We start from the raw sequence: 27,420 nt of genomic DNA, 5'->3' as shown, positions 1-27,420 counted from the left end.
TATAATGGTCGACAAAAACTACAATACAATTAATTACTTAGTTGAAATAATTGTATTTTCTAAAATAAGGGTAGCTGATAGTGTGGTGACATCATGTAGAATACAGACTTGGGCAATGTTTACGCGACCTAATAATGCATGTGTTGTGTAGAATAATGCCGTACGCAGCGTATTTGCAGGCGACGGTGTCGTATCGCGATATTGTCATTATGTAACGTCTATCTTTTTATGTCCCAATAAAACAACATTTCAAGAACTTTTCTTTTGTCTAGATTAGATACTAAAGGAATATTTGATTTTATTAACACCAGAGTCTGCACGACTGTCGTACGGCTATTGGTCAACGTCGTCGATATAATTTGGAAATTTGTTTATGGGCATCCAGTGCAAATGTAAAGAAAACGTTTGTTTTATATACATTAGCAGCACATATTACTAATTAATAACATAATATAGCATCACGCCTGTACTTCGAAAGGGTAGACAGAGGTATATAACACTCATTCGTCAGCTATATTTAACTCGAGCGTATTGTTATTAAGCGGGCACAAATTCTGTAAACCGCTTGATATCCCCAAATATGAATTTGAATTCAGTGGTTTGAAGGCCCGACCCGGGATTCGAATTACTAATGCTGAAAATAAAACCATCTGAATATAAACAGATTCAAAATCAAATAAGAATGTCTGCCGTATTCGATTAGTCGGCGGCAAGTTTAATGACACCATAAGGTTCAAAGTTCAACTGGGCATACTAAAATTTCAGTACTAATGCTACGTTTAGTATTCACGTCGTATTGTTTCTCGTCATCGCATGCAAATCGGCTTTTGTTTTAAGGCAAACGTTGGTGAGTTTGTTTTGTTCGTCATATATGTGCTGAAGCATTTGCACCAGTGTTTCCGCGTTGAGTTCGGTCTTTAGACATGACTCACTCTTTAAACGTTCGAGTAAAAGTAAAATCACATCGCCGCTGTGTACCATGCACCTGAATTTCACCAAGAAAAATTTTCTATTAATTTTCTACGCAAACAATGGAAATTAGTTCCCTACACGTTAAAGCTGCGTGAAATGATGTTTATGTTGGTTGTATTAGAAATTTTAATTTCAGTAAACATTCCACCATGTTCCTTCGCCGAGTTTACGCTTCCTGTATTTTTATGTTACACCTGTACAACTTCCATGTATTACTATGTTTATGCTTCTACAGAGGCCCGTAAGCATATTTATTTCGGACTTGTGTATATCAAACAGAACGAGCTGTTTTTAGAAAAAGTTAATGCATGGTAATAAAGTGCGTAATTGCCGAATAAATATTATTCTCCGAGAAAGTTGTTGAGAGCGATAAAAAGGAAAAATCTCTCGAACGTGTAATGTGATAAAGTCTCGAAATTAAAATTCCGACCCCTTTATTCGGGGGATATTATAAAATTCTGGCGACCTCTGTGGTCCAGTGGTTGAGCGTATCCGGAGGTCCCGAGTTCGAATCCCGGTGGGGACATACCACAAAAAATACTTTGTGATCCTTAGTTTGGCTAGGACATTACAGGCTGATCACTTGATTTTCCGATAGTAAGAATATCCGTGCTTCGGAAGGCACGTTAAGCCGTTGGTTCCGGTTACTACTTACTGATGTAAGTGAGTAATCGTTGCATGAGCCATATCAGGGTGCTTTGGCGGTTCAATAATAACCCTTACACCAGGGTTGATGAGGTTAGTAATTCACCTGACAACCCACACGATAGAAGAAGAAGATAAAATTCTATTATTATATTCGGCATATTATTATAACAGCCTCCGTGGTCTAGTGGTTAGAGCGTTAGGCTCACGATCTGGAGGTCCGGGTTCGATTCCCGATGGGGACATTGTCGAAATCACTTTGTGAGACTGTCCTTTGTTTGGTAAGGACTTTTCAGGCTTGAATCACCTGATTGCCCGAAAAAGTAAGATGATTCCGTGCTTCGGAGGGCACGTTAAGCCGTTGGTCCCGGCTATTAGCCGTAAAAACACCTCCACTAACCCGCATTGGAGCAGCGTGGTGGAGTATGCTCCATACCCCCTCCGGTTGATTGAGGGGAGGCCTTTGCCCAGCAGTGGGACGTATATAGGCAGTTTATGTATATTCGGCAAAAAATGTTGTAGAAGTTAATATAGTTGCAAGTATAGCGTTGTAAGATTTTGCTCATTAATGCAACTTTAGACCCAAGCCGGCGACAGACGGCTGTTTTTGTAGATATTAATTTTAGGCTCCCCAAACTTTGCTTTTGTTCGTAGTTATACTTACCTACTTATAACACTCGTCTAAAGCTACAGAGGTCGTTGTGGATTCCGCTGACTCATTCGAAAAGTATTTATTTCAATGTAACAATATACAGGCGTTGCATTGGATTATTGACATAGAGTTTTCATAATGAGTGAGGAGTATGCTCCAAACCCTTTGTTCATCTGTTCAAGGCGCGAATATACATCCAAAAAAGAGCTATACCATCGAAATTAAAACCTATATTTTTTTACATACATACATACATAAACTCACGCCTATTTCCCACCGGGGTAAGCAGAGACTATAGAATTCCATTTGCTTCGATCCTGACACACTTCTCTCTATACTTCTTCTTTCTTCTTCTTTTTTCTTCTTCTTCTATATTTTTTTAAACTGGTTAGAAATGGAATTTGACAGATCCAAACCCGGCGTTTTGATTTGGTGATCGGAACGCTTCGAAGTTGCTTGCAACTTACTACTTGTAGTAAGCCACAGAGGAGGTCTTTATTTTAATTTTTTTTTTCTTTTCATAACAGATATAGTGACTAAGATTGAGAAGGGAATGTTAGGTTGGTTTGGACACGTCGAGCGGATGAAGGATAATAGAATAGCGAAAGCGGTATATAAAGCGAAAGTTGATGGTAGGACTGGCAGGAGAAGACCTAGAAGGACTCACATTGACCAAATTGGAGATGTCCTTAGAAAAGGTTTAGTACGATCTACTCTGAACCGGCGTGCGTATATGAAGCGATTGATGAATGTGGAGGAAGCAAGAGAAGTGTGTCAGGATCGAAGCAAATGGAGTTCTATAGTCTCTACTTACCCCGGTGGGAAATAGGTGCGAGTTTATGTATGTACAGTCATGAGCAATATCATGTATCCACTTTAGAACCCTGTCGCACTATCATATTTGACATTTAATGAGACTTACGGTTTAATTTGTCAAAAAAGTTAATGTGACACTGTTTCAAAGTGTATACGTGTTAGTATTCGTGACCGTATGTGTGTGTTCTTAAAATAATAAAATATGTATTTTAAATTTAGTTTTTCATACAAAACAGTGTATTCGGGAGGTTAATAAAAAAAGCTAGCATAGAGACCGTTCGTTCATGCGTGCCAGTCAGACGTGCTATTTTATGTGACCGGCGACTATTTGTGAATTTGTTTTAAAAATACACGCTCACAATGTGCATTGTGTCTTTTGAGGACTATATGAAAACCAACCTGTCGACCTATTGAACTAGATATTATGTATAATACCATTTTATTAAATTGTAATTATATGTAACGGCTTGTGGCCTTGTCCACCCCAATAGAAACAATTGACACTGGCTCGGAAATTATGGAGGAGAGCCGTGGTACTCAGTTGGTAGAACGCTTGCCTCTCAATTTGAGGTCGCAGGTTCGAATCCAGCACAGGTCTAAACCAATGATTGTCGAATTGTTTTCGAATTCATGTTTGGACCATGAATTATTATCACGTGGTCAGCGGTGAAGGAAAAAAAAACATCGCGAGGAAACCCACATTCCCGAGAAATGTACTTCCGGGGGTGTGTTTCACTGGGCTCACTCACTGAACTCACAGTAAGGAAATTAAATGACAAACGAACACACTATGATTGTGTCAAAACTGTAGAGATCACACAAAGACGATTACAAAAACGTCCTTAGCTGGAAAAAAGTCTCAAAGCTGAGAATTTGCATCCGGAACCTTTTGCACAAAGGTCAGACATACTGTGTAATCAGTTCACCAACAGTAGTTTTTTGTTCTTCTTCTGCCGGGTGTATTTGTCGGGCTATAGTTTGCCTGACCAGAAGATTGCAGAAAAAGCGAATCTTTATCAAATAATCAATTAAAACTTTTCTAGAATATTCTGACTCGGTCACGGAACTATCAGTGAGGTGTGTGTGGGTATTTGGTTCATCTTGCGATGGATGTACATTTGACTACCCCATGGGATATAATTGTAAGCTTATGTTTTATATGTATGTTCTGATTCAATGTCTCAGAAGGTCCTAGGAATAACCCAGTTTTAGTAAATCTCCGCGCTGTCTAGATTAACGATTACAAGCTGCCAGTGCGCAACATATATTATTTGCAGTTAATTGGCAATTCGGCCATTTGCGTCATTCGGGCTTGCACAGCCAACGCCACATTGTCTTTTATTTTCACCTGCTGCCGTCGTATTTGGGTCAGCTAGTTAACAGTACTGACTCTTTACTTTAAGCTGAGTGTGTATTATTTTCCTGTATTCAAATCCAAATTCAAAAATAAATAATAATAATAATTCGGACAACATAAGATCCGTAGGGTTAGTAACAAAAAGTTACATTCTAATTATTATATTAAATATCATATATTAAATATTGTGTGAGTGTATTGTCCAAAGAAAATATAAATATAGTAGAGTCTAAAAAAGTAGAGACCAAAGAAAAATGTATTATGTCTTTAATACAAGTTCGATATTTTCGGTTCTGTTTCTTTGCACGTGTATGTAATGTATGTTGATTGTAGAACGACAAAAACAAGCGTTTTTGTATCTTTTCGCATAGTGATAAATGTTAAGGGTGAATCCACAGACGTATACAAACAAAATTATCATAATTACTTGTATACATACCGTAGCCTACCGTTTGTGCTACTCCGACTTATTACTTACTCTAACACGACTGTAACTTTTTTACATTTTCAGTAAAGAGCACAGTGGGTCAGACGAAATCAGTTGCTTCAAGACAGACACCTTTGACACCTAAGTTGCGTTGTTTTGGAGCTGGTACAGTTATGTAAACCACAATTGGCAATTTGTCGCGTTTCCGAATTATGTTACGGTTAAAGTGGCGTTGAGAGCTCTATTTAACTGGCTTCTATGTCTGAAGGTGTATCAGCTGACATTAGCAGTATATTTTGAATGGTTATGTAGGTACTTGTGGCTAATGAATACAGTTTCCCGGATTTATTACATGCATCTTTCCAGAAATGAACTATAAGTATGCCAAAATCGGAGGAGCGTTTTTCATTCAATCTTTCAACAGTGGTGAGGCGTAGGTGTAAAGACTGTTTATGTAACGTTATAATTGCAATAGTTTCTTGTGTATGTCGTAGTTCGATAAAATAGATCAACCGATCTTCATGAGCAGAAAACTGTTCTTGTGTCGACGCATCCCAGATGCCAGTTAGTGCTAATGATCTCTAGCGCGAAAGGTTATAAATAACAGTCTCTCACTCATATGTGAACTGTGCAATACAGTCACGGTATTCCGAGGAAACTGATTGATTTATTGACTTTACAAAGGAAATTCGCGTCGCGAGGGGACGTAGACATAGAAGGGCGAAGTTTTCTTCATTTCCTTTTCAAATCAGTAAATAGAGGTTATATGAAGCTTATCCACTTATCTCGCTAAGCCAGATCGCGGATATAATAATGCTAAATGTCAATGTAGTAGCTATTCCAGCGACTGTTTGGCGTTAATGAGGTTTATTAGCCATTGCGTGTTACGGCGACAAACAACCTTTGTATATTGTCACGCGTTTGCAAATTCTCGTGATCCACTTCTTTGCCACACACGTAACGTTCTAATTGGGGCACACCTGCCGTGTACAATGAAAGTATATGTGCATTTTATTTAAAACATGCATGCTCAAATTGCTCAACGCTCTTAAAGTTTTTGAATAGAAACTGAGGTCTCAATATAGGTAATAAAAGTACAGTCAGTGCACCAACTTAAAAGCACTAAGTATAAGTTAAGTATACATACTTATTAGGGCCCCTTAGGGCAAGTGGTTGCTTATGTGAGGGCACTGGCAGTGCTACGAATTATACGGCAACGGTAAAATGGAGATTAAATTACGCAATTAGTAAATTACCTCCCGGAGATTGGTAATTACAGTAGGTAATTGAAAGGAGAGCTAATGAGCGGCCAGATTCACCACAACACCGAACTGTCTAACGAGGACGCGACTAAATTAGACCATTTCCATCAGTACATCAGTAGAATGGGAGCGCTCCGGGAATAGCCCAGCCCGCCAGCTTGACAGGGGGGTGCCTTGACCTTGCCAGGGGGTGAGAGGGGGAGGGGAGTCTCGTATTGCACGTCTGCAGCGGCTGCGGTCACCGACTCGCCGAACTGGTTTAGCCAGCATTGCAATATGATTTACTTCCAGGCAATAACGAGGATTAACGCCTCGCTTTGTTTCGAAACGTTTCTAAGGTCATCTAAACACGGTTGCAGGCCAATTGCGTTATCTTCGCTTGTTTTAAAAAACATCACAGTGGGGTAAATAACAGTAGTGAAGCTATAAATAAGCTGTGGTAAAATAGGTAAAGTAACAATCCGTCAAACACGGTGTTACTCCTTTTGAGTCGTGTCTTCAAAATACGCTCCATCACTCAACGCTGAGCCTTTTTTATCTGCTGAGACGAACAAGATTTCTTTTGACGTTTTCTAAGTGATTTCTCCTGTAACCACAGAAAGCAGTTCTATGGAACAGGTCCAGTAAGTTAACACGCGATGCTGTTAACCACTCTTGTTCCACGAAATGTATACCGTTTGTTTTAAAATGTAACGAGTTAAAAGCGTTTTTAATGGCGCACAGAGTTCACTGATAAATTGCATTAAGTTGGCAGTGGCAGCAGTAGCAATCCATTTGCTTTTGAAAAGGCTTTTTTTATTCAATATCGGCAATCTGGATTTAAAAAGACATTCGAAAAGCGCCTTTTTAAGAGAAACTGTGTCATACATAAATTTTTATTTTTAAATTATTATTTTGAGAAAAACAGTTACAATACAGTTTTAATTAATGGTACGGGTACGACAGGCAACGGGCTGTTTATATTTTTATGTTGAAACCTAGTTGAAACAAAGTAATATGACACTCAACAGACTTTTATTTTAATGTTGAAAACAGGTTAAAAAAACAAAGTAAATGACAATCAACACTTATCAATAGGTTTCTATTTTGATGTTGAAACCTGGTTGAAACAAAGCAATATGACAGTCAACAGACTTTGATTTTAATGTTGAAACAGTAACAAAGTTGATCCTGTTAGGATTTGAACTATTAGAATTCCATGTCGGTGTCTTTAGTGTCGTATCCTCAGCTACAGTGGCGATGGCTGTACGTGATATGACTGTTATTCCACACATTTGGTTAAATAATCGACTACATATCTCTACATCACACGTACTTTGTCAGTTTTTGGTTGATAAAAACAACACGAGATGCAAACCTGCATCATCTCTTAGCGCGGTTTTTTCCATTTTTTTCTGAAACATAATTTGGATCATACCTAAGTAATATCACGTGGTTTCCAGTATTTGCGCTCCCTATTATATGGGATTTAAACATAGATGGCAAGAGTACCTGCGTGATGCTATGTTATGTCTGTTATGTTATAATCTAAAGTGTTTTTTTTATTTACCCCAGTTTTTTTTATGTAGCTAGCTTGTTTGTATTTATGTAGCTAGACACATAAACTCTTATGTCGTAAAGAGCGTTTCCTCCCACCGGCAGGGTCGGAGTACACCTCGGTAATATCAACAAATTACGTTCATGTCACAACCGCTGTCTCCGCGCCTCGTATGCTTGAAATTGCCTTTTTATAACAACTTCTACTGAGTCTTGAGGCCTTCAAAGGGAATTTTTGAACGCAAAAGTAAAAACCAAAGATCAAATTATATGCATTTGTATATTTGCATATGAAATTAGAATATTACGCCTTTTTAGCGGTTATTGCATTATTTGATCTAAGATCTTAGTGATGTTTCATATTTTAGGTATATTTAAGTACTCGATTTCTCGGTAAGTTTGGCAACTCTGTTGATAAGTGTAAAAATAAACCGTAGATAACAAAAAACTTGGCCAACTGAATTTGAATTACGTTGTTGTCACCTGAAGTAAAAACTGCACGGCATAATATCTCAAGTACTTGATATGCGAAAGGGTTTATCTATGGAGATCGTTAAGATTTTTTTTCATGCATTATCCAGTTCTTTATATCGCATATAATCCGCCCCGGCAATAACGTAATGGATCTCTCAATTTAATGGGTACAAATAGCTCCAAAATGTTCTATAGTTACAAAAATTGGCCGGGTAAACATTTCAAACGATTCAAGAATCCATCTCGGTTATAAAAACGGTCCTCACGGAAAAAAGGATCCCATTTTTGTTAGTGAGACATTTAACAAACGGGTGGTTTTGTAAGTGATGCGCATCGAAGCTCCTCCACTTGAAAATGTCGCCGTTTTGAGGCGCGATACAACAGCTTGTGACTCTCCCATGGGGCCGCTAATATCCACTGAAGCCACGCTAAACACATAATTGCCCTTACATCGTGAAAACGCCCCAGGAATATTTGTTTAGGGACGGTAATTTATAGCACCATTTCTTGCGCCTTTTTGCCCATTTTTTGTGGCGTAAATCGGCGTATCGAGTTCCTTGACCGACCATCACACATTTTAATCTTGTTTTTATACTTCTATGATGTCAATTTATCTTCATACTTTCTTTAGATACACATAACATATCACTGCTCAGGACAGACCTCCTCTCAATCAATTGGAGAGGGTATGGAGTATCCTCCACCACGCTGCCCCACTCCGGGTTGTTAGAGGTGTTTACTTTCTGTGTTAAACTATATTTAACGACGTTCTCTTCTCACCTGGCTAATTACTATAGTCTACATTTAGATGACTCTCATTGTCTTTCAGATATTAAAAATAACTGTTCCCTCGGTGTAATAGAACACTTGAGTGGCAGTTTAGAATTGTAACATCGGCTGCCATATGTTTCTTGTCAATGTTCTATTTTACTCTTCGACCTTGTCGTCTGGTGTGACTCTTGAATGTATCTGGTACTTTTCTATATTTGTAATTAGAAATATTAAGGAAAAACCCAATTAGCTTATTCTAAGAACATCATACTTTGTTGCCTTTAAAGACGTTCATTGTTATCGTGAACATTGTTTCTTTTAATTAAAGAAAGTATTAATAAACTTGATTCCTAGTAAGCTTGCTTGATTGACGTTATCATAGATTATGAACTTGTAAAAAGTAATCAAAACGGTGTGAAAGGAAGTTGGAGGTTCACGGTCACGGCCGCCGTAAACTCTCGCTTACACAACACATGCCCCGCCAGATGGCTTCGCTATCACACCACTTGAGACCATAACAACACTACGAAAATAAACTCATACAAATTGAGCCCATCATATCTTTATCCTCCCAAACAATCTTATTAATATTATAAACGCAAAAGATTCTGCATCCTCGCAAACTTTCTTCCTTACTCTTTCCCGCATCAACATATAAAGATACATATGCCGCGAAGAATGACCGGGCGCCCGCTAGTCAAGAATAAGATCATGCCACTTGCCACAAATGTATCTTATTACCTGAAATCCCAGCAATTAGCTTTTTATGCCAATTAAAAAAGTTTCATAGATTACTGATAAAGCATTCTAAACAATTGTACCGCTAGCAATTATCTAGCGCTAATCTGGATGGTGCAACATAAACCCACAGCTAACAATGCAGTTCTATTATATTACTTTTGTATTGTAGTCTTTCTGACATAATCCGTACCGAAAATGAATGCATTAATTTTCATAGCGTGTTGCGCAAACCCTACGAATAAGAAGGCATGTCTTTTCTATTGGTTACTATTTTTAACAATATGCAGTTAGTTTCAGTCGATGAAAAATAATCATTTAATACACAAATGTTTCGTTAATGTTTTTACTTTTAAACATGTGTAGTTGATTCAGTTTGTGCAATAGTCACGTATCACGTAACCCGGTTTTATGTAAAATGTAAGTGTTTGTGTTTCACTGAACCATCAAACGCATTTGCAAATCCATTACGTATATCGTTCTTTAATGATAGACTAACAAGTAATAGTGCGGGTCAAATGAGAAATTTCCATTGCACAACTCTTTGTGATTTCCCACGTCTGGATTTGTGAGAATTTACCATCGTCATTCAAACCAGAATGTAGGTTTCAGGTGCTTTCAGATACTCACTTTCGTTTTCAATTCGATCAACTTTCAAATCTCTATTCGATGTATTTATTCTCGTGCAGTGTGAATCGCGTTTCGCTATACAGCCGGATTGTATGGAGTTTCATTTTATTAGCGTTTCGAATCTCATTTGTATCAGCGGCGTTGTTGAATTTTGTCGGGGCGTTGGCCCTCAGTCTGCATGAGTTCTCAGGCCTTCAACAGTCAGCTCTCATACAAATGTGTCATTACTTCCCCCGCCCGGCCAAATGTTTTGCTCTTATATTGTTCAACCCTCGTTATCGAAGTATGATGTCGACGGACATCGCTCTTGGTTTATTTGTAGGAAGTCGTACTCGGCCGTTTAATTGAAATGAATTGCCTCTTCTCAACTTCATTGTATGAATAATACTAGAGCGAGGTTTGTTGTCTTGGCAACTTGGTTGAAGTATCCTTATAAAGAAAGAGAGGGCATGAGAGCAGGTATTATTATAAGCGTTTATTTGTTAATATCCTCACAAGTTTGAGGACAACCGGAGCGGGTCTGACCGGTTTTATTAAAATTAGCGAAAGTCGGGGTGTAAAGTGCCGTATTAATTTTATGTCACTGTATATAATTTTATTGTGCAATGTAAGGTACAAATAATATAGCTCTCACCGCCGAATCGATATAAATAATTAAATGTAATTTGATATTTTTACATGGACTTTTGTCAGCATAATGTATATTACGAAGTCATTTTCTATCTTTTCTTCCTTACTTGGCAGATTCACAATCTGCTTTCATCGCACAAAGATTGTCGGAGTTTCGGTTTGAGTAAAAATTTGCGAGACGCTCGCAGCCACGATCACAGACCGGAAATATGAACCCATTGTATACTTGTACTTCTCTTTTTGTACCCACGAAGTACAGGGATTTGCGCTTAGTGTTATGGTTATTGTAATTTTGAGCCGGTTTATATTTTGTTTGTGCAAATTTTATAGTTCTCTGAACAACACCCAAACCTCTGACAGTTCACACTACTTGCAAACTTTAACGGTCCACTCTTGTGATTGCGATAAGAACATCCGTTACTGCAGATACGCTCGGGATTTTTATGTGACTAACCAATTCTCTGAATTATAAAGCTGTGGCATTATTGTTGTGAAAAAAATATTAATATCTTATTTTTGTCTTTTCAGGTAAGAATTCGTGACGCAGTTTTGATTATGCGGTAAGACGAAAATAATGAGTTGTGACAGACAGACAGACAAAGAGACTCGTCAATCTCAAAGGCTTCCTTTTTATTTAGCATTTTGGTACGGAACCTTAAAAATACAAATTAGTGCGAATGACGCTACTTGGTAAGATTAATTTGCGAGGAGACGCGTGGGGTGCAGGTCAAGAATGTGGTGACGGCGGCGACTGCCGGGGTCGCGGCGGTCATCGCATCGCTACCGACCGGACATCTGAATAACACCGATATCAATGCGAACCTAATCCTAATCGACCGCGTCAACAACGCTCATTACCACTGCGTACCTATATAAAATAATACCTTTAGCTAAGGTCGAACAAACAAACCAATCTCGAAGAACTTTCTCCAGTTCAACTGCAACAAATACAGGGTGTTAGTGACATTGACATCGTAACGAATACTGAGAGGGATGATTCAGACCATGATCCTGAGTTAATATTAAGTGGAATATTCCGTCGCAAAAATCATGTTTTTATTTTGCTTTTTATAATTATTTTCAATTGCGATGGAAAATTTCACTTGAGATTAACTCAGAATAATGAGCTGAATCATCCCCCCCAGTATTCGTTACGAATACGATGTCACTTGCACCCCGTACAAGTACGTATAGACGTTAGTGACACCGTAACGAATAGTGAGGGGGATTATTCAGACCATAATTCTGAGTTGATATCAAGTGAAATTTATTGTCGGAAAATTCATAAAAAATTTAGTGTTTTTTTTTTAATTATTTTCAGTTCCATACTTATCCGACGGAATATTCCCTTGATATCAACTCAGAATCATGGTTTGAATCATCCCTCAATTTTTTCGTTACGTTGTCACGAACACCCTGTATAAAGACTTATTTTATTCCAACGGTGCGTTGCCGTTCTCAGAAACTTTGAATGCTAGACGCCAGTGAATTATTCACTGACTCACAACAGTTTTGAATGCTTTCTTTAAGATTTGTATGCTGCTTGTTGTCTGTGTTTTAAATAATTGAAGCAGTTTCATTTGGCTCAGGCATCAAGCGAACTAACAGAACTGAAACGCTCGTGTAAACAGTGAGATTTTTTGTTGTTGATGTTTCCATAATGCGGACTTTGGCTTTTTGAGGTGTTTGCGAATATAAAAATTGTTCTTATAGAACCTGTTTGATTATTAGGTAGGTATTGTGCGTAGTATGCTAAATATAGCGACATGTGTATAGTATAGATACTGAATATGCAAATTTAAGATACGTTCACGTTCCTAAGGCATTGCTCTTGTGCACGCTTAAGTCGACCTTATGCCCAACATGTTTTAATACAAACCGCGTTCAGTTGGCACTCGGAAACATATCTACAATGTGAGACATTTTGTTTGTAGCTCATTAAAACTTTGAGTTCGGTACTTACTGTGTTGTTTATGTGTTTGTGTAACGGATGTACGTTTACGTCTGTCTAAACCTGAACTGAATTTAAGAAATTCTTCGCCTTGCGAACCTGAAACATCATCTTAAATAAATAATTCAAGTTCTTCTAGCTTTAACTAAACTACCTAGAAAACTGAATAGAAGTAGTAGCACGTAAAAAATGCGGTGTGTTTAAAATGAATAATTTTAAACGTGTTCTTGTAATATATGACACATTCTTTCCTGCAAAAAACGTAACACTTAGTACCCACAACTAACACGTTACATTCTTTGTTATAAATACTAACAACTGTCCATTCCTGACGGCATTTGTGACGTGTTTATTAATAGATAGGTATTTCGTGATGTGAACTTTAAATGCAAATGTTGTTGTACTTTAGAGAGCATGTTATTTTGGTGTGAAACGCTTAAGAAACATGTGCACATCAAACGTGTTTCCCAGAAGCACACCTGAACCTGAAGGTCAGGACTGATTACACGGAACGATGACGTCGTCTGTTGACCAAATTCCTTGAAGGTCGCAACATACTAAGCTAACTCGTAGACAAAAATAGTGTTTTGTCCACAAAAGCGAGTTTAAATTACACTGGAATAAATTCCGTTATCTTCGCGTGGTTGTCCCAGAAGGCGAAAGGTTCCCTTCACGGAATGAGAATGATTCGTCATAATTAATTTGGATCTACGAATACCAAAAATGGTTGTAAATTGTTTGGTCTCAGTGTATTGTTCTGTTCAGCCTAGTCAGGTTTATCATAGTTGGTGTCTGCACGTACTATGTCTTATGTTTAGTGATATCATGTAAAGTTTCGCGACAAACAAACTTGGCCGGCCCTAGGAGAGATTGCAAAAGTTATAACAAGAACACTATCTTAGTAGAATCGTATGGTTGTCTTTGAACAAGTTACTTGATTAAGTTTCTTTATTCTTTGCCAATTCAACGTAAGTATCCTTGCGACTCGGCGGTTATTGATTAAACCCTCATTGTAATCAATACTAGTAAATTTTTATGTAGAAAATAAGTTGCCTCATAATGAACATTTTGTTCTTTTGTATCTTGTATAATATGTTATATTATATTCTGTACTCATACGTATAATTTCGCGAAACTACCAGTAGACGCACATTAAATATTGAGCAACGTAAATGTACGTAGTTAAGGTAACAATAATAATAACAAATTGGTCAATGTTTGTGTTAACTGGAGCAATCAGTGGAAATGAATTGCCTGCATGATAATATTGACAAGTTTGCATAAATCGGGACCTCGATACTCGCCAGCACACATGTTTCTCAACTGCGACGGTGCTGTATGCATAAATATTGTTTTAATTCGTAATTCACCTTGTATCAATTACCATCACTATTGTGTACGTTGTTTATTGTCTAGAATACAAATCGTAAATCAAACATATAAATGTCCAGTAGGTATCATTTGAATTTTCGAATTTTAAAATAAAATCAACAGCAAATTCAAATTCCAAAATATCTTTATTCAGTAGGTAACATAGTTACACTTTGAATCGTCAATTTTTACATAACGAACGTCTCGTCCGCCTAAAACTACTGCAGCTTCTCACAAACTGTATAGCCGGGGAAAAGAAGCTACAAGAAAAACCACGGCACAGGGCCCTAGACGTTCTTAAAAAAAATAAAAATTAACATAAAATATTGGTATACAATTGAGTAATTTAGCTGCCTAATATCAGTTCTCAGACAGTTAATCCCATGCATTCATATCTCAGCCTCCGTGGTCTAGTGGTTAGAGCGTTAGGCTCACGATGCAAATGTTCCTGGTTTGAGCCTGATGAGGACATAATAACAAAAAAAAAACTTTGTGATCCCTAATTAAAATAAGATGATTCCGTGCTTCGGAGGGCACGTTAAGCCGTTGGTCCCGGCTGTTAGCCGTAAAAACACCTCCATCAACCCGCATTGGAGCAGCGTGGTAGAGTATGCTCCATACCCCCTCCTGTTGATAGAGGGGAGACCTGTGCCCAGCAGTGTGACGTATATAGGCTGTTTATGTTATGTATGTATGTTAAAATAAAATCGAATAATTAGGTACTTGATCGGAGGCTAACGGTATTATGTGCGAATTTAATTACGGACATTATATTATTGAATTATTGTTCAGTTAATGAACGCCATTAGCTTGTACCTCAATAATGAGCCACACACGAATATAAAGGCACATTCGCTGCATTGCATTTATGCGACGAGTAAAGATTTTTTGGCGAAAATTCAAAACTTTCATGTCCGGGCATGCCAAATAAAAACGCGACTACGTAAATTATTCGGTTAAAACAAAAGTGTCACGGCGCAGATATTTTCATTGTCTTTCTCATTGGTATTATCTTACACAATATCTTTGATTTAACATGATTGCAATGCATTATCCATTGTTTCTGACACGCTTCAGTTGGCTTTGTTGACGCTTCAGGGATTCTGAAGATACAGAAGGCTGTCTTCCTTTCACTGTCCAGCTTACATAAAGCATCATTTCGATTGTTCTTGGCCCCAATCTCAGGTTTGTGATTATATGCATGAGGAATTTACATTTATTGATAGGTACGATGTCATGTCATGCTACACAAACTAGTCGGGAATCAAAATGAGTTTCTGTCACGCAAATTTCCTAAATGGCATCGTTGAATTAAATTGTCAGGGAAAATTTAGGTGAATTCTTTTTTCCTATATTATATTGATTTCGTGAATATTTTGTACGAAGTTATTTTTGTTATTGGCATAAAAAGCTGAATCTGAACAGGTTTTGTAACCTGACATTGAACTCTACACGGGCAATATCCAAAGTGATGTCATAAAAAAAACCATGCGGTGTTTTCGTATTAATTCTCAAAATTATCCTTCCATATTGTTTTTAAGTAGGAGTGGTGGTATAAACAAGAACATATTTTTATTACATTAATGCCAGCACCATGTTATGTAGGTACCAGTTCTACCACGGCCACGGGCATGGTGGAAGACCAGCCTAAAAACAATTTACAAACAGTGGGTTGGAATCCTGACAAATATCATAGTTCATCCTAAAATGGCGGCGCTTATAATAGTCGTGTTGGCAGACATGCAGACGCTGCAAATATCAGTGGGCCACGAGAAAGTACCAAAAATATGGCAAGGTCTTCGAGACAGCTTAGTTCCCCGCTGTTATTCATGAAACATTGTATCTGAACGAGTGGAATGTCCTTGGATCTGTATGAATTCCAGCAGAATATATTCCACGAAATGCCATGGTCACACTACCATTATTTGATTCGATGATGGATTTACATTACAATCAGACTTAGTATAAAGGAAATTTTGATTTTGCGTTGTGTGTTAATCATAATGTCGGTTGACTTCCTTCCTTCGGTTATCTACTACAAAATTACAATTGCGAATCAAGAGGGAATTAGGATAACTATTCAGCCATAATTAATCGTAATTGGCAATGTAAAGCTCGTTATTATTTGAAAGGTTTCGCCACTGTTTGAAGTAGGAGTTTCAAAGGCCTTCATCGAATTATTTCAATATACCGCCGGGTCCGTCTATCCTCATCTTTCTAAAATTAGATAGTCGGGAAACAACATCGTTGTATCTTATTATTGAAATGCCAGGACAGGCTTCCTAGGCTCATCATCATCAATTTAAGACCCACGCTCTTGTCGGTGCAGCATTTTCATGCTACTTTTTTAGGGAAAAATAGGGCAGTGAATTCCATCGTCTCTGCTTACCCCGGTGGGAAATAGGCGTGAAATATGTATGTGTATGTAAAAAGGTTTATTTAGTAAACTGTAATTCTTCTGTCGTGTGGGTGGTGAGGTGGATTACCAACCTCAAAAAAAGGGATGAAAAAGGGATAAGAGGGGAGGATGGGGGGGGGGGTTAAAGATGTAGGAGAGCCATATTTATTAAAAAGGTATAAAAAAGGTAGGATTGTGCTCATCGCTTCCCCATCTACCATATATTTACATGTTATGTTACGTCACGTCCGGGATGATAAGCATGGTGTATTCTAAAGGTGGGTACTGACCGGTGTTACGAGGCGTATTGTACCATTCGCAGCGAGCATGATATGTTACGTCATGTGCTTAAAAACAGTGTTGATGCTCGCTACGAGCGACTTATTTCCCTGTACTGACAGCACGAACGCTCGCCGTGTAACACATTACGCCTCGTAACACCAGTCAGTACCCACCTTTAGCTTTTATGTTTTATAAAATATAATACTTTTATCGACTAACCTTGAATGTGATCTGAGAATAACTATTACGAAATAACACTTATGCCGTGTAACAGGTCATTCAGTCAGTTAAACAATGAAGGCCAAGTGTTGCAGGGACAATAGTGTAATTTGTGCTATTGGCATAGTGCCATGTGCCAACTTTGTCTCCATAATGCTCTCACACATCTTCAATGTTATAATTTGATGAATAAATAGGTATACTGCTGTAGCGTAGCTTATACACAGATGTAAGCAAAGATAGATCAGATATATAAGTATAAAGATAGGCTAGCGCTAAGAACTTTTGTTAGGATATCGTCATGTCAGTCTGCTAGTAAACTCCTCACTAAGAGCACACATATACACTTCTTCAATCGTGTGGGTTGTGAGGTGGATTACCAACCTCAGCAACCCTGGTGTCCTGGTTATTATTGAGCCGCCAAAGGCCCCTGACATGGCTCATGTAATGATTACTCACTTACATCAGTAAGTAGTAACATGGACCAACGGATTAACGTGCCTTTCGAAGCACGGATCGTCTTAATTTCGGACAATCAGGTAATCAGCCTGTAATGTCCTAACCAAACTAGGGATCACAAAGTGATTTTTTTTGACATGTCCCCACCGGGATTCGAACCCGGAACCTCAGAATCGTGAGCCCAACGCTGAAACACTGGCCCACAGTGGCCATATACACTGAGATAACATAATACCATTAAGCCACATAACCAAATTATATAGGCAAACTATATTTGAAAACGTGCCTAGTCGTTTCTATGTGGTATTCACAAATTAATATGGATAATACGTTATTACATAATCATACATGTATATTAGGTATAAGTAGGTAAAGAAAATATGTATTTCAAAATTCAAAAATATCTTTTTTCAGTAGGTAACATAGTTACACTTTGAATCGTCAATTTTTACATAACGAACGTCTCATCCGCCTAAAACTACTGCAGCTTCTCACAACCTGTATAGCCGGGGAAAAGAAGCTGCAAGAAAAACCTCGGCACAGGGCCCTAGACGTTCTTTTAAAAAAAATAAAAATAAACATAAAATATTGATATACAATTAAGTAATTTAGCTGCCTAATATCAGATAATATATTTGAAAATGAGAGCGTGGAATGTCTGAAAATTACAATATTTCTACGCTGACTGACTTTGGAATGACTGTTTATTTGGCAGATAGAGTCGGCGATCAATACGTGTAGATACATTATGTATATCTTTGATATTTTGATTCTGTTATTTATCTGTCTGCACGGTGGTTTTTCCCTCGTAATAATTTGTATTTTACCCAGAAAGATTCTTGGTAAGAACGTTTCGCATATTACAAGGAAACCATTATCACTTTTCTAAAAAAAAAAGAAAACGTGTTGGTCAAGTAACTTCGGGTAAACAAAACTACATACATACATACATAAACTCACGCCCGTAATCCCAAATGGGGTGGGCAGAGCCACAAGTAATCAAAGACAACTTGCAGCCACTGTTGATACGAAGTCCTAAGATGGATATGATGAACCTTATGGTGATAAGGGATCAGCCTATCGCCCATAACATTAGTCCATCATGTTAGAGGACGCAATCCCTCTGTCGGTTTTTACGACATGCCCGGGAAGACAAGCAGCTGAACGTGTTCTATGTTTTTTATTTGCTCCCAGAACAGCATAGAAGCAAAACTATGTTGAGTTATCTATGATTCTTGTATTGTAAGATGTATCTAGACCCGATTTGTCGAAGTTTTAAAGGGTGTACGTACTCATTAGCTAAAATTAATAAAACCAACGAGGTTAATTGATACGAAAACGCCACATTATCGGAAGCCGTCCGGGCCCTATAAGTGGGTTGTATTATTTATAGCCCGGCATACATTAGCCTGCCCATTAGGCCGATGGTGGTCGTTAAAGGCTGAGTAATGACCTGGAACGCATTGTTGGAAATTCTCTTACGGGCTTTCAAAGTTTCATCGGTTTCTTATGTGCAGCGATTTCTTTGAAGATTGTTCTCTATTCAACCGGCCGGTACTCGATATTGCTTTCTCCAAGCAAAAACTATTTTAAGAATATTTCCCAAGTAATATTACGCTATCCTTGATAGTCCTGTTCGGAGAATGTCTTACTACGTAGTAGTGTCACTGGTTCGAATCTCGCCTCGAGCTCTAAATCACTTCTCCTTCTTCTCCTATCGTGTGGGTTGTGAGGTGGATTACTAACCTCAGCAACCCTCGTGTCAGGTTTATTATTGCGCCGCCAAAGGCCCCTGACATGACTCATGTAACCATTACTCACTTACATCAGCAAGTAGTAACCGGGACCAACGGCTTAACGTGCCTTCCGAAGCACAGATCATCTTATTTTCGGACAATTAGGTGATCAGCCTGTAATGTCCGAACTAGGGATCACAAAGTGATTTTTGTGATATGTCCCCACCGGGATTCGAACCCGGGACCTCCGGATCGTGAGCCCAACGCTCAACCACTGGACCACAGAGGCCGTTGTAAATCACTCAATTCATTTTATGAGTTTGAATTCATGTTTGTATCATAAGATAATTGACACGTGATTTCCAAAACTCGTGCCAAGTTAATGTCAATAGGCTCACATGGGCCTTAAAGATAGCTGGCGAGTGTGTGTATTTGTATATACTATACGTCTCTGCCTCTGTCTTCGGCCCTACAGGCGAGATGCTATGTTATGTTATATCAAGCAGAAATGCCGAGATGGCTGCTGTGCAGTAGCCCCGCGTCCCATTTACCTTTAATCAAATTGTCCTTACATCCGTCCCTATTCAAGTTATCCTCCAGCCGGTGGTATCCAACTAGTTTTAATGTCACTTGTCCCGAGCTCACTTTTTGCTCGTTCTGACTAGATACTTCGAGTTATTATGAACTTAAAATCTACTACGGTCCCAAGCAGGAGGTAATAAAAGGGAAGTAATTTGTAAACATACATCCCCTTATCCCAAAAGGGTCTGCTTGTTTGTTCACGTGAGCTGTTCATGTGGCGTAACTATATTCCGGTTGAACTTAGCACGGCTTATTGTGAACTTTAGCTTCTTGACGCGTAAACTGTTTACGTAACTGTAATTACTAGAAGCCGTCCTCGCAAGCTTCTTATTGTTAATTTGTTTTCGTTGTTTGTCCAATCCGCTTTAAGTGCACCACGTCCCGTTTGCACATTCAACTTCCGTACTTTACATTGTTTTTCAATAAGTTGCATACTTAAACATGATACTTGTAAAAGCTTTTCTCTTAACGAAGATCTCACTTTTACGTGAACATAAATAACTCTTATTTATAGAGTCGTTTGTAGCCGTAGTTTGTTTGACTTTTCTCCTTGCCTGCGGATGCCTGCGGAATCCTTGAAGAGAACTTTCCAACTTTCTTAGATTTTACAAAATCGCAGCGCAATCCCATGCGGATCCGAGTACGGAACTGAAAGTGAATTAAATAGGGGAAAGTCTCCAAGGATTTGCGTGCCCACTCTCTTTACGTGCTCCGGACGGAGTAATAGGCTTGTATTTTCTTTCCGAGAGCACTGTTAGGCTTGAATGCGTTTTAATTATGTTGTTAAAAAACCTTTACTTTTGCGTAGTTAGGTATATCTATATTGATACAAACAATCATGTCTCGCTTACTGTGAGATTACACTATATTTTTTGCTAATGAGCCTTGAGCGACGTGTTAGCAACGCGCCAAACCGAGTAATAAATTAAATACTTACCTACTTATCATAGTGTTACGGGTTCAAATCTAGCTTCGGAATCTAACTTCGACTTTATGAGTTTGAATTCATATTTGAACATAGAAAATTGTTATCACGTGGTTTCCAGGACTTGCTTGTTAATAACAATAGGATCGCTCCCTATTACATGGGACTTAGGTACAGCTGGCGACGAGTAGGTGTCTAAGTATACTATACACCTCTACCTTCCCCTTCGGGAATACAGGCGTGAAGCTATGTTATGTTAAAATCATACAAGGAAGGCCCCTTAGAAATTGTAAAAACATTAACACTGCATTATCAATTGATGCTGAAATTGCAAATGGAGCTGTGTGTGTGTGTGTGAGTGTGAGAGAGAGACTGAATTACATGATTGCTGGTGCATCGTTGCTCTTAATATGGATTTATGGCCCAGTCTCAATAGACTTATGATGATAACACGTGCAGAACTATGCAGAACTGATACATTAACTACGCTTATTTCCCACCGCAGTAAGGAAATCTACGGATTTCCATGAACTTCGATTTTGACAAACCTCTCAACCTTCCTCCACATTCATCAATCCTTTCATACACACGCGCCGGTTCATAGTAGGCCGTATTAAACCTTTTTTAGGACATCCCCAATTTGGTCAATATATAGGTAATATATTGAAATGGTACTGTAAGATTCGAGAGCGGAAATCTTAGTAGGTAGGTATCTAAGTAGTAATAGAATAAATTGAGTCCATGTACCGGATTTCCCTTGATATTTTCTTTTTACGTGTGATTTCGTGTCGCTCCAGTACTTACCTGACTTATTAATGTAACGTAAGAGATACTGATAAGTTCTAGTTTACATGTCGATCCTAGAATTTATCATTTCATGATGTGATCGATCATTTCATAAAATGGTCGTGTTTCCTGAAATAGAATATCATTCGTTAGCCACATCATGATGTAGTTTGGCCAAATAAATGAACACAAAACGTTTAACAATATGATCAACTAAATGCATGATTACTTCATGATATGGCCTAACGTTGACAATCATATCGTAAAATTAGTAATATTATCCACCGGTAGTGGCGCTGGTGTCTATTACATTTAAAATTTGATTGATATTATAATCAATGAATCAATGTAATTGTACAATTTTCCATATCGATTAGGTAAATAATTATGAACCTAAGAAATGAATCGACATTTTTATTACACCACATAGCATGGACACCGCCTACATTAACGATATGGCCAAACGTTGAATGAAATATCATTAAACGTTGACTTTTCAAAGATATGGTCAACTTAAGTTGGCTATTTCATGAAATGGTCGGACACATCATTAAATGATCAATTGTAAGATCTTGTCACGACCACAACATAGATACTGTTGTTAAAGTGTGAAGCTGTAAAGTTGTACTGAAGTGAGTCGTCAATTCTTACCTTTTGGTGATGCTGTTAAATGTCGAATAGAAATTGTACAGCGTTTTAACTATGTGGGTCACGTGCCATACCATTCCCGGTCACCCCTCATTTTGTCGTACGTCACGTTATTCATATTTAAAACCTATTCTCGGATAAATGTCTGTTTTTGTTCGACTGGCTATAGAAATAGTACGTGTTCGGAATAGCGAAGAATATGTTAACTGTTTAAATTGATTTGCACTCTCTCGTACGAGTGAAAACAACTCCTTGCCATACCGGGATCCATTACGTTGATGTTCAATTTTCTTTATTAAAATCGATAGACTTGTTTGTAACATAGCGTGTCCTACAACTGAATCAATCTTAGCAATGTATTCTGCGATATTCAAGTTCATTCACCCCATGTTTATCAAACTGAAACATAAATAGCCAGTTCTTTTAAAAATACCGAAACTAATGGAAGTACCACGTGTGTCTGTAATTTGAGGGAGTAATAATTTAAAAGTTATCGTTAATTAGTTTCATGTGGGCCCATTTTCTGTCAAACATAGTCGTTGTTGATTCAATGGTGATCGGCAAACTTTAGGTCAGATATCAATTGGTGATTCTGTGACCCTTCAATTCGGGCCGGCGATGAGGGCCCATTTCAACCGACTCGATAAAAGCATTCCATTGACTCGCCGTCCTTGTAAATTGGTTTTTATTCATCTAGTATTGATTGAACGTTTAGCTTTACTGCTCCTATTATGTCTGGTCCGTTTCAGTTTGACTATTCATCAACCCAGTTATTCTAACAGCATTACGTAAAATTGTAATTGTAATCCTAATTGCATTTGACACGCTTGTTTTAGACCACCGAGTTTGGATAGCATAGGATTGTACGGTTAAATTGTAGAAAGTTGTGGTTATGATGCAACTCAATTCGTCAGGTCACACTTTTACTAGCCAGATCAATTGTTTATAATAACGGATATGGCGCAGTCCGCCATTACGATGGTTACGTTACCTCCATCGCTGGGTATCGTGGAAACGGTTTAATCGACCAAAATTACTAGTTTCCGATTAATTTGGGCTTTTGTTCTCACATGTGTTGACGTGTAACCTTCTCTTCTTGTCTGCAACGTGATACTTTTTGCCTAACATAACAGACAAAACAGGATAACTACCTTCTATATTTATCTACACGAACAAAATGAAAAGAGACAAAACGAACCGCTCGTTCTCAATGTTTTTCTTTCCAAATAAAACATTCGCACGTGTTGTAGCTATTTCTTCTGCATTGTCGCAACACGGCGCGCGTTTGTCGCGGCTATTTATACCAACTGGGACTTAATCGCGGCCCATTATCGGCTTAGCTTGCATCGCATCCAAATGAGCCGCCGTCACAACAAATCTTATCCAACGACGAGTGACGCAGTGAAAAACAACAACCAACCGCTGAATGAAAGCGAAGAAAGATAGAAGATAAGACAATCTATGTTATGTTATATCTTTGCAGGATATATTGAGAACTGGATTTGTACGGTTCAGTTCAGCGTCTAGACGAGATAAACCGACCATCCAACCGCTCACCACCTACATAGTTCTGACGAAAGCCTTTTTACGACGTAGGTGACATTATTGCCAATATCAAATTAGTACGACCTTTGATTTAACACAACAAAAATTCAGGTTTGTTGGTCATGGTAGTCGGCTCACGCTTTTTAGAATGCCAAAGTTATAAAAGCGGTAAACAAAGTTGTACCTGTTATCTATACATAGAGAAACTAGGAGCTGAGACAAGCGCTCGTCCTGGATGTGTCTGTTTGAGATAAAGCTAGAGTGAGCGGCTGTTGGGTGCAGGCTCGCCGCGATTAATCTTGGCAAATGATACCGACCTTTCCACACGCCACATCTCATTCCCTAACACTGACAATTATATACCACGTAGTATAGAAGACCACGCGCCTACAGATTGATTCAAAGTCTTCAATTCTAGCCAAGTGAAAGTATTTCTTTTTAGCTTTATTATAAAGTTACTTTAGTGATTGCATTATTAGTTGTGCCGGCGCCTTCACTTTGTTGGTTTAAGATTGGTGAAAGGCCTTTTATGTATATTGAATAACATTAAATTTTGTCTCAATTATTTATAATTGTTAACATAACCATTTTCCGTCACTCCGTGTATTGCATGGAAAAAGAGAAAACACTGTTTGTATAGGTAAATATCAAAATAATAATTTTGTGACGTTATTCCTATGTCATTGCAGTAAGGCTGCGTTTCCATTGACGCGGAGCTGTGCGGAGATGAGCGGAGATGTGCAGGAATCGATCAGTTACCGTAAGGGAGAGAGTGATTGGTCAAATCCGCACATCTCCGCTCTTCTCCGCTCTTCTCCGCCCATCTCCGCGTCAGTGGAAACCCGGCCTAAGTGACAGCATAATGTTATGTTAAGTTATAATAAAAATGGAAAGAAACAAGTTGTGTCTAATTAAGAAATCAACAGCACGTAACAATAGTTGAAACCTTGATGGATTGCATGCGACTGCAATAATTATGCACAGATGTACTTGAGGCGAGGTGCGCGGCCAGTCTCTAGAAATAGATTATGTGTCAACCACCGCCAGATAGATTGAACGTGCGGCCTTTGTAGTGAACCCAACTCTAGCTGCGGACCGGACAATCGCTAGATTCGATTGATCATGCTCATATATCAAGTATAAACAACATTCAGTTAGGGACACATTGGGGCCGGTTCTGGCGGGCTAAACTTAATTTATTTTAATTTCCAAAATCCTAAAATAGTGCCGCTAATGTAAAAAAGTAAAACCCGCAGTGGAGCAGCGTGATGGAGTATGCTCCGTACCCCCTCCGGTTGATTGAAGGGAGGCCTATGCCCAGCAGTGGGACGTGTATAGGCTGTTTATGTAATGCAAAAAAGGGGATGGAGTGTTTTTAGAACTATCATCTAAAAAAATAATTACTAACCTTTGTGTCTGTCAGAAATGTCAGAATCGATACAGTTGATACTACAAAGCTCATGAACGCAACTCATACTTGATACGAATTAAGCCCGCGATCCTTAATAGGCTAGGCATTTTTCCATGGGACAACAAGTAGCTTGGTACATCCTAAGTTTTTCTTTTTAATCAGCTCATATATGAAACAAATACATGATAATATAGACATGACACTTATACGCGGCGGGCGAAAGAATTCGATTGTTAATTCGAAAACTCATTAACTCGATTCGGGATGCTATTGCCTTATTGGTAATTGAAAATATTCGAACACCTGCCACTGAGCAAAAACTGGTCTAGACAGGGCACCGAACGACATTGCTATAACGCAAATATGCTTCTTCGAATAAATTGATATTCTAACACCGCCCCAAGTGATTGTCGACTTTATTATTTTGTGTGAAGTGGTTGATATTTGATCTCAGCGCGGAGATTGATTGGCAAGGGAGTTGAAGGGGTGTTATCTCTCTAGGGGAGCCTTATAATAATAAACCTTTAAGTGACACCGCTCCATCCCGTTAACGGGTACTTAACCTTCATTGTTTGACGTTAAACCAAACTGACGTAATAATTCCCTTTGTCTTTGAAAATAATATATTTTGAATTTCGCCGAGATTTGCAATTCATTTTGTCTACTGTACCTTAAAAGTACGTTCTGGAGGATTTTCGCAATATCAAGATATTGATTAGTGAATGCCTAATGCGGAATAAAGCCTTGCTGGTATTGTCATTTACTGTCTTCTTACCGTAAGTCGATAAAACCCTGCAACGCTGGATTACCAATCAATTGCTGCCATAAAAGCTTCGATAAAAACCACACGAGCACGAGAAGGATTACGGTCTAACATGTGAGCTATAATCCATTCTGGTTAACTATGGGAATTATTTTATGGTCTAGACGGGCTATGAATGTATCGTGCCGTGTCCCCGGGGGGATAGGTAGCCGACCGCAAATTATGTTAGTTGAGAACAGGCAGACCGTAGCGCTGGCGTGTCGGCGCATTGTGTGCTTGTTAGGACCCGAGCCACTGTTTACCTAGCATGTGTACAGACACTAATAGACGAGCAAAGATACATCTACTGAACGATGTTCATCCTTGTAGGCTTAAACTCAATCTACACATAACACACACCGCGTACAAAGGCTCGCATACAACAGCCTAGTTAATTTGTATCGTTAGCAATTTACTTCTGTATTAAACAAGAATGCACAGGAGGTATAAGTATGCAAATAACGAATTCCCTCAGGGCAAAACGTAATAGGAACCAGTAATGCTTTGTTCTACCTACCGTTTTAATTAGTATGGAAATGGAGAAGCGTTTACCGATTGCATTGTGTGTAAGTCTATGACCCTATGACGTTGCAACAAAGACTTGATGAAAGCAATTCCAGTCGTCTTGTCTCTTGATACAAGGCCAAATGTTCAGTTTTACTGTAGTAGGTTTGGCTTGATGGTGGGTTAGCGGGATTCAAGGCAAGGCACAGGGTGGTACAGACAACACCAATGAGCAACAAACACAAAACGCTTACGGTCATTGTTCTGCTCGTGTTATTGTACGTTTTACTACGAAACACTTTTGTTTGGACCTGAATGTAAGGGATCCCTTTTATTTCGTCCACGTCCGATCATAACAACTGCCAGATGAAAGTATAATTTACCCCAATTGTTACCAAAACTCCAAGTTTTATTACTTAGACGATTCGTTATGATTCATAACGACGTGACAAACACATTAACAGATAAGATAAACTTGAAACGAGAAGTCGGCTGGTAAAATTAACTTGACGATTTTAATTATCCCTTTTCATCATCTCTGCTAGGGACAGTTTTTGTGTCAACAATGTTACTCCATTAAAATTGGGGAGTTAACTGTCTTGACTCTACTTGTCCACATCGTTATAATGTAAACCTATTTATTAAATGACTTTGCTTTTAAATTCATTATTCATTTTTGTACACGCTACTTAAACAATACAGCTTACATCTGGTACTTAACAGGTGAATCATGCTCGTCTAAGTGGCAAGGAAAACCTTTAAAGGAAAACTTCTACATAAAATCTATAGGTAGGTACTTACATATTATTTTCCTAGAGCAGAGACAGATAGATCTTGCGCAGTCGTGCCGCATAGACTAGGTACCATACATATCCATTGTAAACTTGTGGT

General features: G+C 38.4%; 1 protein-coding gene across 3 annotated transcripts in view; it reads left to right on the top strand.

Moving 5' to 3' along the window:
• LOC126368928 (cytohesin-1) overlaps positions 1–27,420 on the top strand; it is a 51,612-nt gene that overhangs the window by 6,368 nt on the left and 17,824 nt on the right. The window lies entirely within an intron of this gene.

The sequence above is a fragment of the Pectinophora gossypiella genome, chromosome 8, assembly GCF_024362695.1.
Source record: "Pectinophora gossypiella chromosome 8, ilPecGoss1.1, whole genome shotgun sequence".
Classification (NCBI taxonomy): Eukaryota; Metazoa; Arthropoda; class Insecta; order Lepidoptera; family Gelechiidae; genus Pectinophora; species Pectinophora gossypiella.
The sequence above is the reverse complement of the archived record's forward strand: the minus strand, read 5'-3'. Positions and strand labels throughout refer to the sequence as shown.